Below are 11,187 nucleotides of genomic sequence, written 5' to 3'. Positions count from 1 at the left end.
CTTCTCCACTAGGCTGCGCTCGTTAAGCTGTCAAAATAATGCACGTCAATAAACAAAATGGAAAAAAACAAAAACTAAACCCAATAGTCAAATGTGGGTCCCTATGCTTTGCGCACGGCCAATCAGTAAGAGAGATACGCTATAGACTTGTTGATTGTCCATTCATGATTCCCCACGCATCGTCCATGGGTCCCAGGTACTTTTCATTGTCTTCCTCAATTAATGGTCCAGATTTGAGTACGGAAAATTGCGATTTTGCTACGATTTAGCTACACGTTTTCGTAGCTAATTCTGGAATTTTGAACCTGCGAGAAAAACAAGATGAACAAAAAAAAAACAACCCAGATCCATGTAAAATCGTCTCTTTATCACGATTATGCCCTTGGTTTGGCCTGAAAGTGCTTGTAACTATGGTTTCGAAGTAATTTGACCTTGATACTCTGGCCATGATGGTTATCAGTACCTGCACTAGAACTCATAAACGAAGGGTCCAAACCATTCCAAGCATCAATATGAACATGAATGAACACGTTAAATTCATTTAAATGGCATAACTTTACAGTTTGAGTTTTAAAGGAAACAAAGCTAAACCATGATTTCGGAGAGGATGATTCACGATGTCTCTGGCTTCAACGATGGATGGGACACGCTACTGAGACCTTCAGGGATTGAATGGAACGCTTGCTTGCCCTTGAATTGGCCTGGAATAAAGAACGTAACTTGCCCTATTTTTTTGAATTTTTGTAACGATAGAACCCTAGCTCTCCACCTCTTTTTTCGTCCCCTATTCTTATGTGCCTGATCAATATAAATAATAGAAGAAATTAGGTCAATAATCTTTAAGCAAATCTCTTGTGATCATGGTGAAATATTTGATTGGAAATTTGTATACAATTCTTTCTAAAATTGGTTTTTTTGAGTCCAATCTTATGCCAATCATGCCTTGCACAAATTTTGAAGGAGATATCTGATATTTGGATCACTTGATATGATTGGAAAATAAATCTCATGATTTAATTCAATTATTTCATATTTTATTTGATTTATTAATACTTAAATGAATAAAATTCACTTAAATAAAAATAAATCTTATAAAAATAAAATAATTGGCTCAAGAATATTTATTTAGCCCATGGACACGTTTAAAATCCAAAGGTTAAGCCCAATAGTTCAAAATATCAAAATTCACCACTTTGTACTAAGTGCATTTTCTCAAAATGGACCAACTTCATCAATGCATAACTCCTTAAATTTTTATGATGTGAAGGTGTTCCAGGACTCTTTGGAAAGCCAAGATGTCCTCTACAAGCCACTTTGGAAACTTTTTTGCATTTGGAGATTTTATCTTGATGATATTGGCTTTGACAAAAAAAAAAAGCTTTTTATTGACTTCCATAAAGACCTGTAATGTTTTGGTTTATATCTCCATAATGATGCATTTCTTGGACTTAGGCCCAACATCAAAGTTGTAGAGAATCGAACTTCCTTGAGAATGAGTTTCGGATGAGGAATTTCTGATGAAACATGTGAGAGTTATGGTCGGTCAAAGTTCAATTGACTTTCTCCTTAAAAACCGTAATTTAGAAACTTAGATTTTGATGACTTTGGGAGTTTTTTTGATGAATCATGATCAACCCTTGATCAAATGATGAATATCATCTCAAAATTATGATGTTGACCAAAAATCAGGAGTTTTGACTATATGTTGACCATAATTGACTTTTAGGTCAAATCAGTCGAATGTTGATCATTTGAGCTTTTGTCTAGGCAATCTTGTGAATGAGAGCTTGAAACTTGGTGTGAGGATTCTTTGAGGCATATGAGTAGCCATGAAGTCCACTTGGAGCCTTATAACATGAGTTACCTTGAGAGAAGCAAAACCCTAGTTTTGGCCAGTCACTAAGGAGATGCTTTTATCTAGTGAAAACCTTGAATACTCTTGAGCAATTGAGAATACTTGAGTATGAGAAGACAAATTGTCTTGAATCATAGTGGGAAAATTTTGGGGTATGACACATATGAAGTCGAAGAAGAAGCAGAAGATGCTGAGGAAGTTGAGGAAACTATTGATGACTACCTATTGTCAATAGATAGGTCGAGAAGAGTCATCAAGCCATCTCAGAGACTTGGGTATGCAGATCTTATAGCTTATGCCTTAATCTCTACAAGTGAGGTTTTATACGAAGAACCTAGAGACAATAAGGAAGTTATGAAGAGTAGAAATAAGATTGAATGGTTGAAGGCCATGAATGATAAGATGAAATCTCTTCAAGATAATCACACCTGTGAACTGATCAAGAAACCTTCCGAGGCAAGGTTAGTCAGCTATAAATGTATTTTTAAGGTTAAGGAAGAAATCGAAGGAGTAGCATCGAAAAGATACAAGGCAAGGTTGGTTGCAAGGGGTTTCATGTAGAAAGAAGGTGTCAACTTTAATGATGTGTTTTCTCTTGTTGTGAAGCATAGGTCCATTCGACTGTTTCTTGCCATGGTGGCATAGTTCGATCTTGAACTGGAACAGATGGATGTGAAGACTACGTTCTTGTATGGTGATCTAGATAAAACAATCCTGATGAGGCAACCTGAAGGGTATGTCGAAAAAGGAAAGGAAGAATATGTGTGCAAGCTAAAGAGATTCTTATATGGACTGAACCAATCTCCTCGACAGTGGAATAGGATATTCGACAAGTTCATGGCACACATAAGTTTCATTAGAAGTCAGTTCAACCACTGTGTTTACTTCCAATTTCGACCTGGTAATTCATTTGTTATTTTGTTGCTTTATGTGGATGATATTCTCATAGCAAGCAAAAATGTCGAAGATGTAATGAGGCTGAAGGATGAATTCTATATGGAGTTCGATATGAAGGATCTGGGAGCTGCATCCAAGATTCTTGGGATTGACATTCGAAGAGATAGAAAATAGTCAAAATTATGCTTATCTCAAGAGGCATACCTATGGAAGATTATCGACAAGTTTGGTATGTCGAATTCCAATCCTGTTGTAACTACGACAAACCCTCAATTCAAGTTAAGTATAGTCCAGTGTCCTAGTACTGATGTCTAAAGAGCTTATATGAATAGCATTCCATATGCTAATATAGTAGGTTCTTTGAGGTATGCTATGGTCTGTACTAGATCCGACATAGCATATGCAGTAAGTCTTGTAAGCAGGTACATGGAGAATCATGGAAAGGCTCACTGGCAAGCATTAAAGTGGATTATAAGGTACATAAATGGATCTCAAAATAGAGTTATAATTTATGGTGGAGCCTTCGGTGATGATAGTAAAGCAGTAATTAAAGGATATGTCGACTCTGACTATGTAGGTTGTATGGATTCCAGAAAATCTATTTTTGAATATGTTTTCACTATGTTTGGCACATCAATTAGTTGGAAAGAAACACTTCATAAGGTTGTTACTTTATCAACCACTGAGGCAGATTATATTGCCCTAACTGAAGCTGTGAAATAAGCATTGTGGCTGAAGGAGATGAAACTTCAAGGTCGAGGTATCACTGTTAAATATGATAGTCAAAGTGCCATACACCTATCGAAGAACTCAACATATCATGAGAGAACGAAGCATAGCAAAGTGAGGTTTCATTTTGTTAGAGGAGTAATCAAGCGTGGAGAAGTCCAAGTGCGGCAGGTTTCGGCAGATCACAATGTTGCTGATATGATAACCAAGTCATTGCCAAGTTGTAAGTGTTTCCACTGTATGCAGTTGATAAAATTGCATAAAGAAAGCTAGTTTTTTCTTTGACATTATAGAGTTTGTTCCAAGGTGGAGATTTGTGATATATTGGATCTAACTCTAGTGTGTCGAAGGGCAGCTTTTGGTTCAACAGGATTTATGCATGCGTCGAAGTATGTTCACATGCTGGTTTCAAAGACCTACATACTGTAGTCGAAGTGTGTTATAGTATGTGGATGTCGAAATGCTAGGGTTCTTAGTATTTTGAATTAGGCCTGTTTGTTATGTCTAATTGTTTAATCTAGCTTGTACCCTAAGTTAACTTGTAATGGGTATTTGTGAAAAAGCTCATTAGTTTAGTATGTTAGGTTTTACTCCCTCTGTCCCAAATTATAAGAGAAATTCACTTTTTAGATTCATTGAATACTTAATGTATCTGGATCTATATATCGACCAAATACATTAATTATTCAATGAATCAAAAAAGTAAATTTCTCTTATAATTTGGGACAGAGGGATTATTATAAATAACATAGTAGTCTCTAATGATTTCATACTGCAAATCCTAATTTAGGGTGAGAGGGTTATTTGTTATTCTTGTAACTTGTAATCTTGATTGAAATATAAAGGAAATAATAGCAGTTATAACCAATCCTTGTTGTTCTTCTTATTTATCATCTTTTCTACCCTTGTGTCTTTCTTGATCATAAAGAAATAATTTATCCTTTGTTCATCGAGGCATCCTTTTTACAACAAAAGCCTATCATGAAAGAGGGATCCGAAATTCTTATTTTGCTTCCTGTTGATATGCTTTTTCTTATCAATCGGGGAACTCTATGACTTGACCTATGTTTGGAATTCTTACAAAATCATAGTGGAACTACATGGTTGGTAAAAGTTATACTTATTAATTTCTGAAAAACTATAGCAGGAAGGATGTGAACATGCGGTAGCGGTATGCTACCAAGTTACCAAACACAAGTTTGGTGTTGGATTGACTCATTCTTAAAGTGAGACCCATAATTTTAAAAAAAAAAGAAAGAAAAAAACATTGTTTTAGTGTGTATTTGGTTATGTAGTAAAAAAATTGATTATGAATAAATTGACCAATAAAGTTGATTATCATGATTAAACGTGAGGCAAATGTAAAGTGATTTATGTTTGAGTAAATTCTTATAAATGTGAATTAAACATAAATTTTAATGTGAAAATCATGTTTAGACTCAAAAGGTACAAATCTTAACTTCAAGTAAAATCAATTCTAAAAAGTAGAATTAATTCTATTCGAAAACAACCAAACATTTCATAGTTAATTTTACTCAAAATTAATTCTAAGTGTTTCAACTGTGACACCAAACAAAATCTTAGTTTTGACAGATCAAGCCCGTGTGTATTACTATATTTGGTCCAAAAGGGTTTTATAATTCTAATATGAAACCAACAACAATATAGTAACACTAAAATAAAATAAAAAACACTAACAATAAACAAATAAGGGTTACAATAGTGTTGTGAGTGAAGAAGAAGACAATTGGTTTAAATGATAGATGTGTGTAGAAAAGTTTTGGTATGTTATTCCTATCACTTAACTATATTTATATGATTTCAAAGTAGTTTTACCTTCTCTTAGATTTGTTTTGGCATACCTACATTTTGATTAGGTGTTGTTTTGAGATGTGTTTTCTACTTTTATTTTTATTGGCGAAGATTGTTATTTCCTAGTCTTAATAGGAAGACTTTTGTATCATATTATTTATATAATTAAAGGTTTTACTATTAGTTTTTATTCTCTTATATGAACGAAGTATTCGATGTTAGAAATTTGGTATCCTTGCTATTTAACTTTTATGTCAATGTTATTGTATTATAAAATTGGTTTTTTTCCTATCTATTTAAATTGCACTGCTTTGGGAAAAATATCCTGCTTTATAGAAACAATTATTTAGTGCTTTGCTTTGGAGTTGTGTGAAGATCAATGATGTGAGATCCACGAAGAATTATAGTGGTTCTAGGTCTCGCATACGCTGGAATGGGTGCTGACTTGCAAGGTTAGCACTCTAACGCTCAAGTCAGTAAGAGAATGAGAAATGTATCATATCTCAAGAGTGACACGCGCCCCCCTTTAAATTAGAGGGATGGTTTAGTAACTGCATGTAAGTAAGATGTTGATGATCGTTGGATTGTTACAGTAAGATAGTGCATGAAGATTTCATGAGCAAATCTCTATCTTCCAAGGGAAAGATAGGATATCATACTCTTCTTGTGACCAACTCGAAGATCTAGCTATTGAGCCTAATTTATTAAGCCTAGCGACCGATCCAAAGAACTCCACAACAGTGTGGTATCGAGAGCTTGGATTGACTTGCTTTGTGGATTTCAAATGGATAAAAATCAAGATCTCAGTATGATTAAGATTAAGTCTACTAATTATATAATTTGGAAGACTTTCATAGAGGACATGTTATGCAACAAATACTTGTATGATCATATTAAGGAGAGAAAAGAAAATCAAGTGATAAATCTAATAGGAGAAACTTGCAAAAAAGAGGATTTTTTTAATATTAAGTGTTATGTCGTGAGTGACACGTGTATGAATGACCTAATATGCATATGCCTTACCATCAAAGGGAGTGAATATAAGGTTAATGTGTAGAACTTAAGGCATTGCATAGATGGAGGCGTTTGGCCGAGGTGATGAGAAGGAGAAATAATTGTGGTTGAGCATTTGAATGATTTGATGATATTGATCATGAATGCCATCTAAAGAAATTTAAGAGTCTTGTGAATCATCAACCAAGGGTTGAGCAGAAATTGATTCAATGGTGTTATTAATGGTATTTTTGGGGCTTTGTATATATATATATATATATATATATATATATATATATATATATATATATATATATATATATATATATATATATATATATATATATATATATATATATATATATATATATATGTGTGTGTATATGTGTGTGTGTGTGTGTGTGAGAATAAATAAGAACCATTAGATTGAAAAAGGAATGGTTGAGATTAAATTGTGATCTTTAATAAATCATGTGTCATTAAGAGAAAAGAGAAATTATTACTCAAATTTAAAAAAAATATCTTTTAATCTCAACCATTAAATATAAATCCAATGGTTGTTATTACATTCTCCTATAACTTACTCATTTTCATGTGATATGTTCTCTCTCTCTCTCTCTCTCTCTCTCTCTCTCTCTCTCTCTCTCTCTATATATATATATATATATATATATATATATATATATATATATATATATATATATATATATATATATATATATATATATATATATATATATATATATATATATATATATATATATATATATATTGCTGAAGTAAGTGTCAATAATGTGGTTATTTTCGCCATAATGGATGCAGATTCTATGAGGATTAAAGCAACGACCTATGTGGAAAATATTAAGGCCTTTACCATGAGTTTTTTTTAGAAATTTTTACCTATTCCTTCTCTTGAGTCGTTGAATGGTTGAACTTACATAACCAAATTTTAATTTTAGAAGGGTCAATAAGAAGGTTTTGAGTGGTCAATTGTCATTCTAGACCAAAAAGCATAGAAAATATTTTTTGCTAGTGAAGGTAAGAGTTCAATAAACCAGAGTTGTGAGCAAACACTGGAAATTTTATCATTGAGCCCCTTGGGAAACTTGATAACATGATCTTGATCTTTATATTTTCGAAGATCAGAGGCGACACCACATGTACATAGAATAACAATAATGCAATCACGAGTAGGGAGGAAGGAATTTATTTTCTCCCAAAGTGAAGTTAATCTGGTGAAATATGTACAATATCAAGGCTATATTGTTGAAGATGGGTGTTATCTTCCTAAATATCTGAAATCTTATAGATGTCTACTCCTGAGAAAATATTTTCCAAATTCTCCGAAACCAATTGAGTATTGTCAATCCAAATGATTGATTGGGCGATAGTTTCAGAAATAGAATGTTGTATTCAAGAAATTACCATGTTATTGTATGAAATCCAAAGATTGTAAAAGGCTTGTGTTGGAGATGGTCGGGAGAAGGTTTCTTCGTTGAAACAGAGTTTGTTCTTTGATATGAGTGCGTCTTTCATGACTCTTGACTATAAATTTTAGTTGTGATTGCCAAGGAGAGACTTAACTAGGATTATTGAAGGGTTTTAGTTAGGATGAAGATAGTAGAAATTTGAGGGTCAACAAATCGATGTAACTACTTCCTCAATTGGTGAGTAAGAGTAAGAAAAAGGTTGTTGGAAGAAGATTTCTGAAAGTCGAAGGGAGGAAGATAAAATTGAGATTAGGGCTCTGTGAAGAAATAAGGGGAAAATGAAAGGGAAAGAAGAAAAATGAAAGAGTAAAAACATATAATGAAAAGAAAAGAAGAAAAATGAAAAGATTAAAAAGGTATGTATTTGATTTGATACTCCATTAAATATTATAAAAATGAGAAAACTTATCTACAATTCTTTAGGTATGGTTTATGTTATTTTCCTACGGATAAATATTTTGTAGAAAATTCCGCAGGAATTTATATTTTGGTTAAAAACCAAACTATATTACAGAATCCACGGGTAAATTTGTAGGAATGTTTGCTGCGGATTTTGCTACGGAATTTATATTTTGAGAAAAGACCAAACTACATTACTTAATCCGCATGAAAGTTTTTGCGAATTTTTTTTTTGTGTTATGTTTAATTATATTTAAATTAGAAATAATGTAAAATATTTTTATTTTAAAATAAAATGTTTTTTATTTGCAAAAAATTTAATAGATTTAAATGTTTTCTAAAAATAATAATATTTTATTTAAAATTTAATAAAAGCTAGTTTTTTAAATTTAATGTAATTTTTCAATTTATGTTTTAATAAATGGTATGATTGTTTTGAAAAATAAAATTAAAATACTTCTATGTTTAGTATATTTTATGAGAAAAGGGGTCATGCACTGACAGTGTAAAATATTTTACACTGTCAACCAATCACCACCATGTATTTAATTAAAATATTCTTTTATTTAAAAAAAATTTCAATGACATAACATATTGATGATTCTCTATTGAATGACAGTGTAAAAATATTTTACACCGTCAGTGCACTACCTTTTAACTCATATTTTATAATTATAATTATTTAGTGTAAAAATACTTATTAATTATTAGTGAATTAGTGTGTATGAATAAAATTAGGGGAAAAAAGTAGGGAGCAATTGTACCCTTTCCCTAATTTCTCTGGATTGTTTTATTTTATTTTTAAATTGGATTTAATTAAAATAAATAAAACATGTCATGTGGTGAGTCATTTAGTATAAAAAATAACGGTGAGGAATAGACCCTCTAGTGTGAAGAGATGCGCCATCCATAGAAGACCGGTTTCTTTTATTCGTTTCAGATGATTTTTTGAACTTTAACGAATTCCAATGTACCGATAATTGTTGCCACACATCAGCTCCCATCCACCCCGGTCTGTACTCCAAGTCTTTTCGAACATCTTGCAATAGTTGGGACATCTTAGCTACACCTCTCTTTTCAAAGTTACGTTGCACCGTAACTTGTGTTCAGGTGGTTATGTAAACTTTTTTTGTACCAACAAAATTCATGTTATACATTGTTCAAATATACACAGCAGAGCAAAATTAAACTATCCTAACATTATCATGTAAGTAAGATTCAAGTTATTGTTAAATTTTAAATTTTTTAAAGTAAGAATCATGTTTGTGAATTAGATCCTCAAGGTGAGCCTAGTGGTTTAGAGTATCCAGGGGGACCTATTCTGAGGATGGTAAATATGTCACTGATAGTATGAATATATGACTTAATTATTCAGTTTTGAAAACCAAAGGACATTCTGTTCGTAAAACTGTACATATACGTAATACAAGTTGAAATATTGGTTAACAAAGTTTGTCTCTACTAAACAAAACTTCTCTATTTTTTTACTTTATATCGGTCATAGAATGAGAACATCATATTTTTATTTTATCTTACCGCTTTCTAAAATCACAACATTTGGATTTCTTGATTCACACATTCCATTTTTTTCTGATACTCTATGCCATCATAATTTCTCTATTCATCAGTTTTATTTTGGAATGGTATCTCTGCTGGTTTTATACGGCAGGATTCACAAGTGCTTATCTTAGTAGATAAGGCCAATTAACTAATCCAAACAGGATCTTAATGCAACGGATAGGGATGTAACGCTGATGGTATCTTTGTTGGTGTTATTGGTTCCTCCAATGTTCAAATTGTAAGAGGAAGAGAAGAGGTACAGAAACTCCATTTCCTTTAATAAGAAATCTTAATTTGAGTATCCAATGTGTTTGTTAAAATGTAAAAGGGCGCAGGACAGAGTTTGGGGGCATGATCTTTGCTTCAGAAAGAAATTTGACATAGCAGTATTCACGGCCGTTGCAAAGACGAGAGTGTAATACTTTATTTCCATGTTAACAGTCAGTAGTTTGTTTGTTTACTGAGTTGGAATCTCAAACATTTCGTCACTAATCGTTGGAATCTCAACTGTTTCAACATCAATAGTTCCTCTGTGATGAAAAAACGATTATTCAAGTTCACTCTACTGTTTCAAATATTTGAGGTTTATTATTAATTCATATTGTTGGTAGTTTCATTTTCTTGGATTTGATTAGTGTTATATGGTAATGGTTCTACTTATTTGCACCTCTGTTTCTTGATGAAAATGTGTTTAAATATGTATTATTAGCTTTGGTGGTTCTACTCATAACATCTTTCATATTTGTTTAAATATGTGCTTAGTTTTGTAACTATTTATAGAACTTAATGGTCGTTTTTAGATCATCATAGTAACTATCTAGCATATGCATATGTTATACTAAAGATAGGCCTTTGTCTCTTTCAAATGGTTCAATTGTTAAGTTGGATAATGTAAAGGCTTTAATTTTTAAATGGTTCAATTGTTAAGTTGGATAATTGTTAAGTTTGATATTAGCTATTTATAATCTAGAGTTCTGGTTATTGTTTGTAATTGTCAAAACTTTTCTTTGTATCACTTATGTGGAAGCAAGAGCAAATGTAATTCCTGCACGGCGCTTCTGTGGAAGCAAGAGCAAATGTAATTTATTTTCCCACTTCATTTATCCTTCAATTAAGAGCTTATAGTATAAACGTTTAATCATCTATGAAGCACATACATACTAGAAACACGATACTGACATTGACACGTCAACACCGATAGTAATTTGAAAAAACAAATAAACTGATGCTGAGTTGAATAATGCTGTCCATGCCTGTGGTTATTCTGGTATGGCTAAACTAGTGTATTATGATATCGGTGATAGTTCATGCCTTTACAAATTGAATATGTATTTGGATTTTCCTGGTCAATCCGATGCTGCACATGACCAATGTTGTCTAGCTATGTGATTATTCTGGCATCGCTAAACTAATGTATGATGATGTTGCTGATAGTTTATGCCTTTACAAATT

The sequence above is a fragment of the Vicia villosa genome, linkage group LG4 (genome assembly GCF_029867415.1).
Source record: "Vicia villosa cultivar HV-30 ecotype Madison, WI linkage group LG4, Vvil1.0, whole genome shotgun sequence".
NCBI classification, from domain to species: Eukaryota; Viridiplantae; Streptophyta; class Magnoliopsida; order Fabales; family Fabaceae; genus Vicia; species Vicia villosa.
Note: the sequence above shows the minus strand (reverse complement) of the source record.